We start from the raw sequence: 10,042 nt of genomic DNA, 5'->3' as shown, positions 1-10,042 counted from the left end.
GGTCTAATATGAGTCTCTTGCAGAGAGCATATTGATGGGTCTTGTTTTTTAATCCAATCTGATAGCCTGTGTCTTTTGATTGGGGCATTGAGCCCATTTACATTCACGATAACTATTGAAAGATATGAATTTTGTGCCATTGTATTGCCTGTAAGGTGACTGTTACTGTATATTGTCTGTGTTCCTTTCTGGTCTCTGTTGCTTTTAGGCTCTCTCTTTGCTTAGAGGACCCCTTTCAAGATTTCTTGTAGGGCTGGTTTTGTGTTTGCAAATTCTTTAGATTTTGTTTGTCCTGGAAGGTTTATATCTCTCCTTCTATTTTCAATGACAGCCCAGCTGGATATAGTATTCTTGGCTGCATATTTTTCTCGTTTAGTGCTCTGAATATATCCTGCTAGTCCTTTCTGGCCTGCCAGGTCTCTGTGGATAGGTCTGTTGCCAATCTAATGTTTCTGCCATTGTAGGATACATATCTCTTCTCCCGAGCTGCTTTCAGGATTTTCTCTTTGTCTCTGAGACTTGTAAGTTTTACTATTAGATGTTGGGGTGTTGACCTATTTTTATTGATTTTGAGAGGGGTTCTCTGTGCCTCCTGGATTTTGATGCCAGTTTCCTTCCCCAAATTAGGGAAGTTCTCTGCTATAATTTGCTCCAGTACACCTTCTGCCCCTGTCTCTCTCTTCTTCTTCTTCTGGGATCCCTATTATTCTAATGTTGTTTCGTCTTATGCTATCGCTTAGCTCTCGAATTATGCCCTCGTGATCCAGTAGTTGTTTATCTCTCTTTTTCTCAGCTTCTTTATTTTCCATCATTTGGTCTTCTATATCACTGATTCTCTCTTCTGCCTCATTTATCCTAGCTGCTAGCACCCCCATTTTTTATTGCACCTCATTAATAGCCTTTTTGATTTCCACTTGGTTAGATTTTAGTTCTTTTATTTCTCCAGAAAGCATTTCTCTAATAACTTCCATGCTTTTTTCAAGCCCAGGTAGTATTTTTAAAGTGAGGATTCTGAACTCTATATCTGACATCGTACTAATGTCCGTATTGAGTACGTCCCTGGCAGTCGGTACTACCTCTTGTTCTTTTTGTTGAGGTGATTTTTTCCGTCTTGCATTTTGTCCAGAGGAGAATAGATGAATGAGAGAACAAAATGCTTACAGGGTAAAAACGTCCCCAGAAAATATACTCTAAACAAATCAGAAAGGACCTGAACCCAGGGGAAAAAGAAAGGGAAAGAAAGAAAAAAGAAAAAGCAAAAAAAAAGAAAAAGAAAAAGATAAAAACAGAAAAAAAAAAACAACAAAACAAAAAAAACCAGAATATGATCAAATATGATCAGGCTGGTACATAGATCAGTGCCACACACTAGATTTTGGGTGTATTTGGTTTGTTAGAAGATAGTGCCTCTCAATTTAAAGAAAGAAAAACTTATATGCGTACAAAAATAAGGGTTGAAATGATGAAGCGATGAATATGACTCTAAAGATGGAAATTATAAAAAATTTTATAAAAGGAATTGATAAGAAGTTGTTTGAAGAAAGAAAAGAGGATTTAAAAAAAAAAGAAAGAAAAAAAAAAGGGAGAGAATGTGATCAGGCAGGAGAGTAGAACAAAACCATACACTAGAGATTTAGGGTATATTTTGATCTGTTAGAAGAAAGTATCTCAAAATTTTAAAGAGAGTATCACTTATATATATATGCCAAAAATATGGGTAACTACTATGAAGGGATAGAATATGACTCTAAAAATGAAAAATAAAAATATTTTTTAAGAAAAGTGATTGATAAGATGTTGGTTGAAAAAGGGTAAAAGAAAAATTAAAAAAAAAAAGTTAAAAAAAAATTAACTTTGAAAGACTAAAGAATCATGGTAAAAAAGCCGTGTATTCTATGTGCATTATTTCCCTAGCGCTGGAGTTCTGCCGTTCTCATTTATGGGTAAATTTGGTCTTGGCTTGCTGTTCTTGCTGATCTTCTGGGGGGGGCTTGTTGCCATGGTTCCCAAATGTCTTTGCCAGAGGCAGAATTGCCCCACCCTTGCCTGGTCCGGGCTAAGTAATCTGCTCGGGTTTGCTCTCCGGAGCTTTTGTTCCTGGCAAGCTTTCTGTACAGCTTTGGAGGCAGAGAGTGAAAATGGCGGCTTCCCAATCTCCGCCCTAGAGGAACCGGAGGAGCTGAGAACTCGGGGCACCGCTCCTCAGTGTGCCCCCAGAGAAAAGCAGTCAGTCACTCCCGTCTCTCCGGTCTCCGGCTGCACTCCGTGCTCACCCGGCTTGTGACTGAGCGTTTCTATCTCTGGCACCCGACTCGGTGTGGAGTCTCGAAACCCAGCAAATCCCTGTGGTGCGCTCCCGCGCTGCTCCTCCTGGGGAAGGAAGGTGAGTCTCCCCGGATCTGCCGCTTGTTGTGTCCCTGCTGCAGGAGCAGTGGCCCGACGGTGCAGCGGATCACGGTTTATGGCAACCCCGAGCTGAGAGCCCACGCCTCGGCTCCCGTCTCTGCAGCCGGCTTCCCCACTCCGATACCTGGGAGCTCTGCTGCACTCAGGCACCCCCGGTCTTTCTGTGACCCCGAGGGTCCTGAGACCACACTGTTCCACGAGGGTTCCACCCTCCGCTTAGCCAGTGGAGCGACGTCCCTCAGCGGAGCTGACTTCTAAAAGTTCCGATTTTGTGCTCCGCGGCTCTATCACTTGCCAGAAGTGGCTGACGGAGGCCCCCTCCCCCGCCGTCTATCCTCACGAATATCACCTCGGATTCACTTCTCCGTACGTCCTACCTTCCAGAAAGTGGTCGCTTTTCTGTTCAGAGAGTTGCTGCTATTCTTTTCTTCGCTCTCCTGTTGAGTTTGTAGGTGTTCAGAATGTTTTGATTCCTATCCAGCTCAATTCCTGTGATCAGACGAAATCCAGGTCTCCTACTCCTCAGCCATCTTGCTCCGCCCCCAGTTCAAGTGTGTTCTAAAAGCACTACATTTTCATATCACCCTAAGCCCCATGTTTTATGTTTTTGTCATCATTACATCTTATTTTGAATTGCCCTTGACTAATTATTTTAAGTCTAGATGATTTTACTGCTTTTGTCTTTTAATTTTCTTAGTAGCTATGTATGTAGGTGGTTGATCCACTACCTTTACTATGTTTTTATCTTTACCAGTGAGATTTTTCTTTCATAATTTCCTTATTTCTAGTTGTGGCCTTTTTTTGTTTTCCAATTGAAAGAAGTCCCTTAAACATTTTTTGAAAGACTGGATGATGTTGATGAACTCCTTTAGCTTCTGCTTGTCTGGGAAAATCCTTATCTTTACTTTAATGCTGAGTGATAACATTGTTGGGTAGAATATTCTTGGTTCTAAGGTTTTTCATTTCAGCACTTTGTATACAGTGTGACACTCCTTTTTGGCCTGTAAAGTTTCTGTGAAAAATCAGCTGATAGTCTATGGGGGTTCCCTTATATATAACTAGTTGTTTTTTTTCTTGCTGATTTTAAGATTCTCTTAGCTTTTGACACTTTGATTGTAATATGTCTTGGTGTGGGTCTCTTTGAGTTCATCTTATTTGGAACTCTCTGCGCCTCGTGGATTTAAATGTTTGTTTCCTTTGCCAGCTTAGGGAAATTTTCAGGTTTATTACTTCAAATTGTTTTTCTGTCCTTTTCTTTTTCTCTTCTCCTTCTCGGATCCCTGTAATGCATATGTTAGTATGCTCAGTGTTGTCCAGAGGTACCTTAAACTACTCTCATTTTTTAAAAAATTCTTTTTTCTTTTTGCTTCTCTGATTGGGTGATTCCCACTACACTGTCTTCCAGATCACTGATCTGTTCATCTGCTTCATCTAATCTGCTGTTTTTTGCTTCCTGTGTATTTTTCATTTCAGTGATTGTGTTCTTCAGCTCTGATTGATTCTTTTATATACATATTTTTTTATCTTGTTGAAGTTCTTACTGTGTTTTTCCATTCTTCTCTCAAGTTCGGTGGTCATCTTTATGACCATTACTTTGAACTTTTTATCTGGTAGATTGCTTATCTCCATTTCATTTTCTTCTTTACTGAGTTTTTATCTTGCTCTTTTGTCTGCAGCATATTCCTCCTGTACCTTTTTTGCCTGATTCTCTGATCAATCAATTATATCTCCTACTCTTGAAGGAGTGCCATTATACAGAATGTGACCTAAGGGACCCAGCAGTACCAAACCCCCTTGGTCAGATGAGCCTGGTGCCACAGGAGTGTCCCCTATGTGGGCTGCATGCACCTTCCTATTGTGGCTGTGTTGCAACTGGTATGGACTTGCAGGTGGTCAGGGCTGTTGAGGTCTGGCTAGGATTGCTGTTGCCTGCTAGTAAGTGGGGTTGGCTTTTGGCCCACCTGGCAGTGAGTCCCAGCTGTGTGTTGACAGATAGAGCAGGTCTCCTGTGGCCTTAACCGTAAGGCCCAGGTGTGACTGTTGTCAGCATTCTAGTGTTTGGGGCTGGCCCCCTGGGGTGGGGGAGCTTTGCAGAGGCTTCAGTGCCAATGAATGCTATATGTCAGGGGAGATGGGGCAAGGACCACTTGGAGGGGGCTCTGGTGCTGGCTGAGGGTGCCCATTTGGAGTGCTTGGTTGTAGAGCCGCTTGGAAGGGGGTCTAGCTTGGTGGTTGGTTTGGACAGGGCCAGTCTGCAGGCAAACACTGGGACAGAGTGAGTGGTGTAAGCACTGTAGATGGCGGGTGTCAGAAATGGTGCATGCCAGTAGCAGGCCAGGTAGAGGTGGTAGAAGGGTCAGCACTACCATCCCCAGAGAACATTCTAACAGGTCCCTGCCCTTCTGGCACTTGCCGTAAAATTAGTCAGTGGATTACCTCCATGTGTAACCTAGGAACTTTTCAAACTGTTGTGTCTGCACTGGGACTTGGAGTGAGTGAGATTTGTATGGGTGCCCTTGAAGAACACCTTTGTATTGCTCTTCAGCTCTCCTGGACATAAACCCCCTTAGTTTTCAAAGCCAGACATCATTGGTGCTTGTCTTCCTTGTGTAGGTCCCCTGGCCTTTGGATCCCAGTATATCTCATTTGGATTCCAGTATATCTCATTTGGATCCCAGTATATCTCATTCCTCATGGAAGGGCTCTGTGGTTGTGATATCCCTCCCTCTTGGCGGGTGCCACATGAGATGTGCTGGTTCTGACTAAATGGTGTCTCTGCCTCTTCTACCCCTCTCGATGTGGCTTTTTCTTTATATCTTTTTATCCATATATATATGTCCTTTGATTTCCCAATTATGATCTGTTCTGCTAGTTTTTAGTTTGTTTGCAGAGATGGTTGTTTTATACGTAGTTGTAGATTTTGCTGTGTCTGGGGGAGGAGGTGAGCTCAGGATCTTTCTACTCCATCATCTTGATCCCACTTCAATTATTTTGTCTTATTCAGGTCTTGAAATTAGAAATAGAAAGAACCAGCAGTTGCATCTTTTCCTGTGTAAAAATAAGGAAAAATGTTTAAAAGTCCTGTTTCATGATAGATTTTTAAATATTATAGTTATGTGTGTGTATATATGAAAAAAATTATCATTTTAATGATTTTAAATATACAGTTCAGGGGCATTAGTACATTTATATTGTGTAACCATCACAACTATCCATTCTCTAGAACTTTTTCATCTCTCAAACACTATCCCCATTGAATAATTACTCCCCATTCTTCCCTCCCTCTGGCCTCTGAGAGCCACTATTCTATCCTTGCTATATGAATTTGATGATGGATTTTTAAAATTCTTGTCCAAAGTCATTGTCCAAACCAATATATAATACTGATATCTATGTGTCTATGGAGATCACCTCTTTTCAAATGACCTTGACCTAACTAAATGCATAATTGCCATATATTGGGAAATGGTAGACACTTCTTGCTAAAGACCTGAATCCGTCCAATTTAGTCACTGCTCCTAGCCATCACTAACCTTAGCTTGTCCTGAAAAAGATCATTTTTCTCGTTTATAAAAACAATAACTCTGGAACATTACTTCTAAGTGAAAAGTGGTGAAATTGACTTTTTTGCATATGTGTTGTCGTGTGCTTGGTTTTCCAAACTTTTTACCAATTTCCATTGAGAAAGGCAAAAAGAAGCAGGGATCAGTTATTTAAAATTTTTAATACCTTCTAACATAGAATAATATTGTTGTGAACACTGGGGAACTGTGCATATAAGCACATCTAAACTTATGGATTCAAGGTGGCTTTTTAGTCTTTTAATGAGCAATAAGAGTTTGGGGAATTTGAAGGGATGTGTTACCTTTACCAAATGACTTGCTCCTTATTTCTGTGGGTACATCACTGTATTCAGAAGATCAAGAACAAAGCAGGAGATGCAGCCCCAAGGAGAGGCTTACCACTGGCATATGTGCTTAGAAGAAATCAGTGGAATGGGCATGTAAGGGCCACCTTAAACACAGTTCTGCTGTCATATCCTGAATGTGCATTAGGGAACATTTCCTGAGGTCCGTGGCCTTTACAGTGGATGCTGAAGGCCATAGACCATCTTAGCTGGTGCAGGTGGGGAGGAGAGACATAAGTGAGATGGGCCATTCCTGGTGGAGGAGACCACCAGAATTTAGGTTGATGGGTAGGTAAAACAGCTCTAGTTCTAGTCCTTGTGAGCAGTTTCTGTCAGCTGGAGTGTGGGGTGCAGTCCCTGGGAAGGAAGGGGTTTGGGCTTGTGGGGAGTACTGGGATAGGCCAAGTAGAGTCCAGGTCTTTTGAAGCCTAATGAAGTTGTGCTTTAGAAAGGTAAGTGCAAGCATAGTGCATAAGCTGTATCAGAGAAGGTAATCATTTTAGGTGGAAGGTGGTTAAAGGTTGTTTAATTATTTTGGAGAAAGATAATGAGGGTCTCTAAATAATGTCGGTTCTGCTGGGAGTGGATAAGAGGACCAAAATGGCAGAAATGTTGTGAAGATAGAATTCACAGGCCTTATCAGATTAAATGAAGCAGAGTAGGAAGGTCAAGAGTGATCATTATTACCCTAGGTTGTAATGCATATCAAATAAAATTCAAAAGTATATATGCATGTATTAGAAAAGTAAGCCTCTCTTCTCTGTCTGTCCCTCAGCTCTTATAACCTCTTATATACTTTCTTATATATGTGTGTATATACATTAGCTATGTTTATATTCCTGTTAAAATGTGTTAAAAATTACCCTGTATGGTAATCAATGCCTCATTTTTATCACTTAACAATATTTCTTGGAGATATCTTATGTCAATACAGGTAGAGCTGCCTTATTCTTTTTTCCCCCCCTTCATTTTTCCCTTCCTACTATCTTTTTTTTTTAACATATAATGTATTATTTGTTTCAGAAGTACAGGTCTGTGATTCAACAGTCCTACACAATTCACAGAGCTCACCATAGCACATAATCTCCCCAGTGTCCATCACCCAGCCACCTCATCTCTCCCACCACCTGCACTCCCTCAGTTTATTTCCTGAGACTAAGAATTCCTCATATCAGTGAGATCATATGATACATGTCTTTCTCTGATTGACTTATTTCGCTCAGCATAATACCCTCTAGTTCCATCCACATCGTTGCAAATGGCAAGATTTCGGAAAGACCTGCCTTATTATTAATTTATTTAGCTAGTCCTGATTAATAGAAATGTATTTCCTGTCTTTGGCTCTTACAAATTGTTTAGTGAATATCTTTGTTCATGCATTATTTTGTGCACATGCCAACAAGTATATCTGTAGATTGAAATTACTGCAAGTGGGATTGCTGAATGAAAGGAGATGTACATTTTAAATGTTGATGATATTGCACTTGTTTTCCATAGTTTTTATCAGCACTGCTTGTTTCTTAGATCCTAATAGTATGATATCAAACAATATAATCTTTCCCAATTTGTAGATTTAAAAAATCTAATTGTCACTTTAATTTGCATTTCTTTCTGAGTGAGATTGAGCATCTTTTTATAACTTTCAGAGGCATTTATAGTTCCTTTTTGGGAAACTTTCTGTCACTAGCTGATTCCCATTTCTCTATTAGAAGTTGGGCTTTCATGGAATGCTTATAGTGGTTTCTCATAAATAATAATTCTGGAGTTTTGATGTATTTTTTGGGATGATATTAAGGCAATAGGTGTTTATTCCCATTTTTTAAGAGTTTGTTTTAATGAAGAGTTAATGTTAAAATTTTTGAAATGCCTTTTGAGCATCTGGGAGGCTGATTTTTTGGTGATAGGGTAAATTGAAGGACAGATTTTCTATTTTGATTTATCCTTGCTTGCATCCTGTGCATGACAGGCACCCACCACCCCGTTTGGCCATGGAATAGTATTTTAGTGGTTTCTGGGTTCTGTTTGTTCATGTATTATTTGGGATTTTTGTGTACAATCCATAAGTATCTTATTCATCACTGAAATAGCTTTTCAGAGATCACTGATCAGCTCCTTCGGGTTCAATTACCCCTCATCTCTTGTACAGTCATTAATCTTGTTCACCTTAGTGGTGGCATTTCACACCCTTACCTCATCTCCTTAAAATGCTCTCCTTTCTTCGCTTCTGTGATACTAGGAGCTGAGCCCTCCACTTCCTGATGAATTCTCCTCAGAGGAGAATCTGTCTGCCCAGAGCCTCCCTCCTTGACCTTCTTTCAAGCCTGACATCAGCACTAATGTGGACCGATCTCTCATACATCACGTGGCATGCTCATCTGCATGTCCCACCATTACTACAAACACAGGGTGTGTCAGAAACTCATTCCTCACTCTCACCCCAAATCAGCTTCTCCACTTGATACACTTGCTTCTGTTCATTGTAACATCTACCATTATCATATTGATCCTGGCTCTGGCATGTACTGAGCACCTGCTGTATGCCAGGCCCTGAGAAGCTGAGTAGCTAGGAGAGAAAGTGGGGACAAGGAAGGCAGGCTCAAATGTAGAGTCCTTTTTCTAGAAACTTGATGTAATGGAGAAAAAGACATTGTTTGAAAAGATGAAGGGGTAAAGAAGTTAAGGGAAGCCTGATTTGTTTGAGGTGAGGAAGTAGTGAAAGGTGAGAAGCATCGGATACAAGAATCAAAGAGGCTAATGGGAGCATTGCCTAGGAGGTAATTGATGGAATCAGTCACCAGAAGAAGAGAAAGATGGGAAGATCCAGAGAGACTCTGAGAGGAGAAGCGTCGGGTGCAAGAACATGAGGCCTGGGTTAATGAAAAAGGTGGCATTTTGTTCTTGAGGAGAACAGACATTTTAAGTTCTCTGAACATTTTTCTTAACGTGTCTATCTATATTAGCACGATCCTGCTTTCGGCCACGTTTGATAGATTGTTGAAGTCTGTAGAGGGCATGGAGGACCATCAAGGGCTAATCTTAGCATGTCGTAGATGCTCACAGTTAGTCCTTGAATATAAGGCTCCATCTGCAAGTACATTTTTTGTTGTCGTTCAGGGAAGGCTGCTCTTTTGTTCTCTCTTAGCAGTTTGGTTTTCAGGAGCGTTGGGACAGGTAGAGAAGGAATTAATGTCTCCCAGTGCCGCTCAAAGCATTTAAGCCTTGTGAGCATCTCTCTCAGCAATAGCAGCTGTGTGTGGGGGGCAGTGAGCCACTGTGCACCCTGTGAGCAGCTCCCCCAGCCCTCCTGATGGAGGCCGTCCTCCCCCCAGCCCTCTGCAGAAGTCCTCACAGTCTCAGAGTGCTGCTCCTTTTCATGGGCTATTTCCCTCCAGTTGTTTGCCCTGATTGTTACGAAAGTTCGCATACGGGGGATATGGTTCTTCCGTTTTCCTCTCTCCTCTTGGTTCCTGCTCTCATGCACCTGCTGCAGCCACATCTATACCTCCTTTTGCATGATAGCATTTCAAGTACTATGGTAGCTAGCCTTGTATCTCTTCTTCTCCAAGGTAGTTTTGTTGTTGTTGTTGTTCCTTTTCCACTAAATACTTGATTTCCAGGCACTATATATTCTCCTAGATAACCTGTAATTTCTGTAGGCTTGCATTAGTACATTTTAAAAGAGAACATTGGGTTGATTATTTCCGATGAGGGTACACTACTACCTTTCTT

This window comes from Leptonychotes weddellii, chromosome 8 (assembly GCF_054177405.1).
Source record: "Leptonychotes weddellii isolate Sample4059 chromosome 8, ASM5417740v2, whole genome shotgun sequence".
NCBI lineage: Eukaryota > Metazoa > Chordata > Mammalia > Carnivora > Phocidae > Leptonychotes > Leptonychotes weddellii.
The sequence above is the reverse complement of the archived record's forward strand: the minus strand, read 5'-3'. Positions refer to the sequence as shown.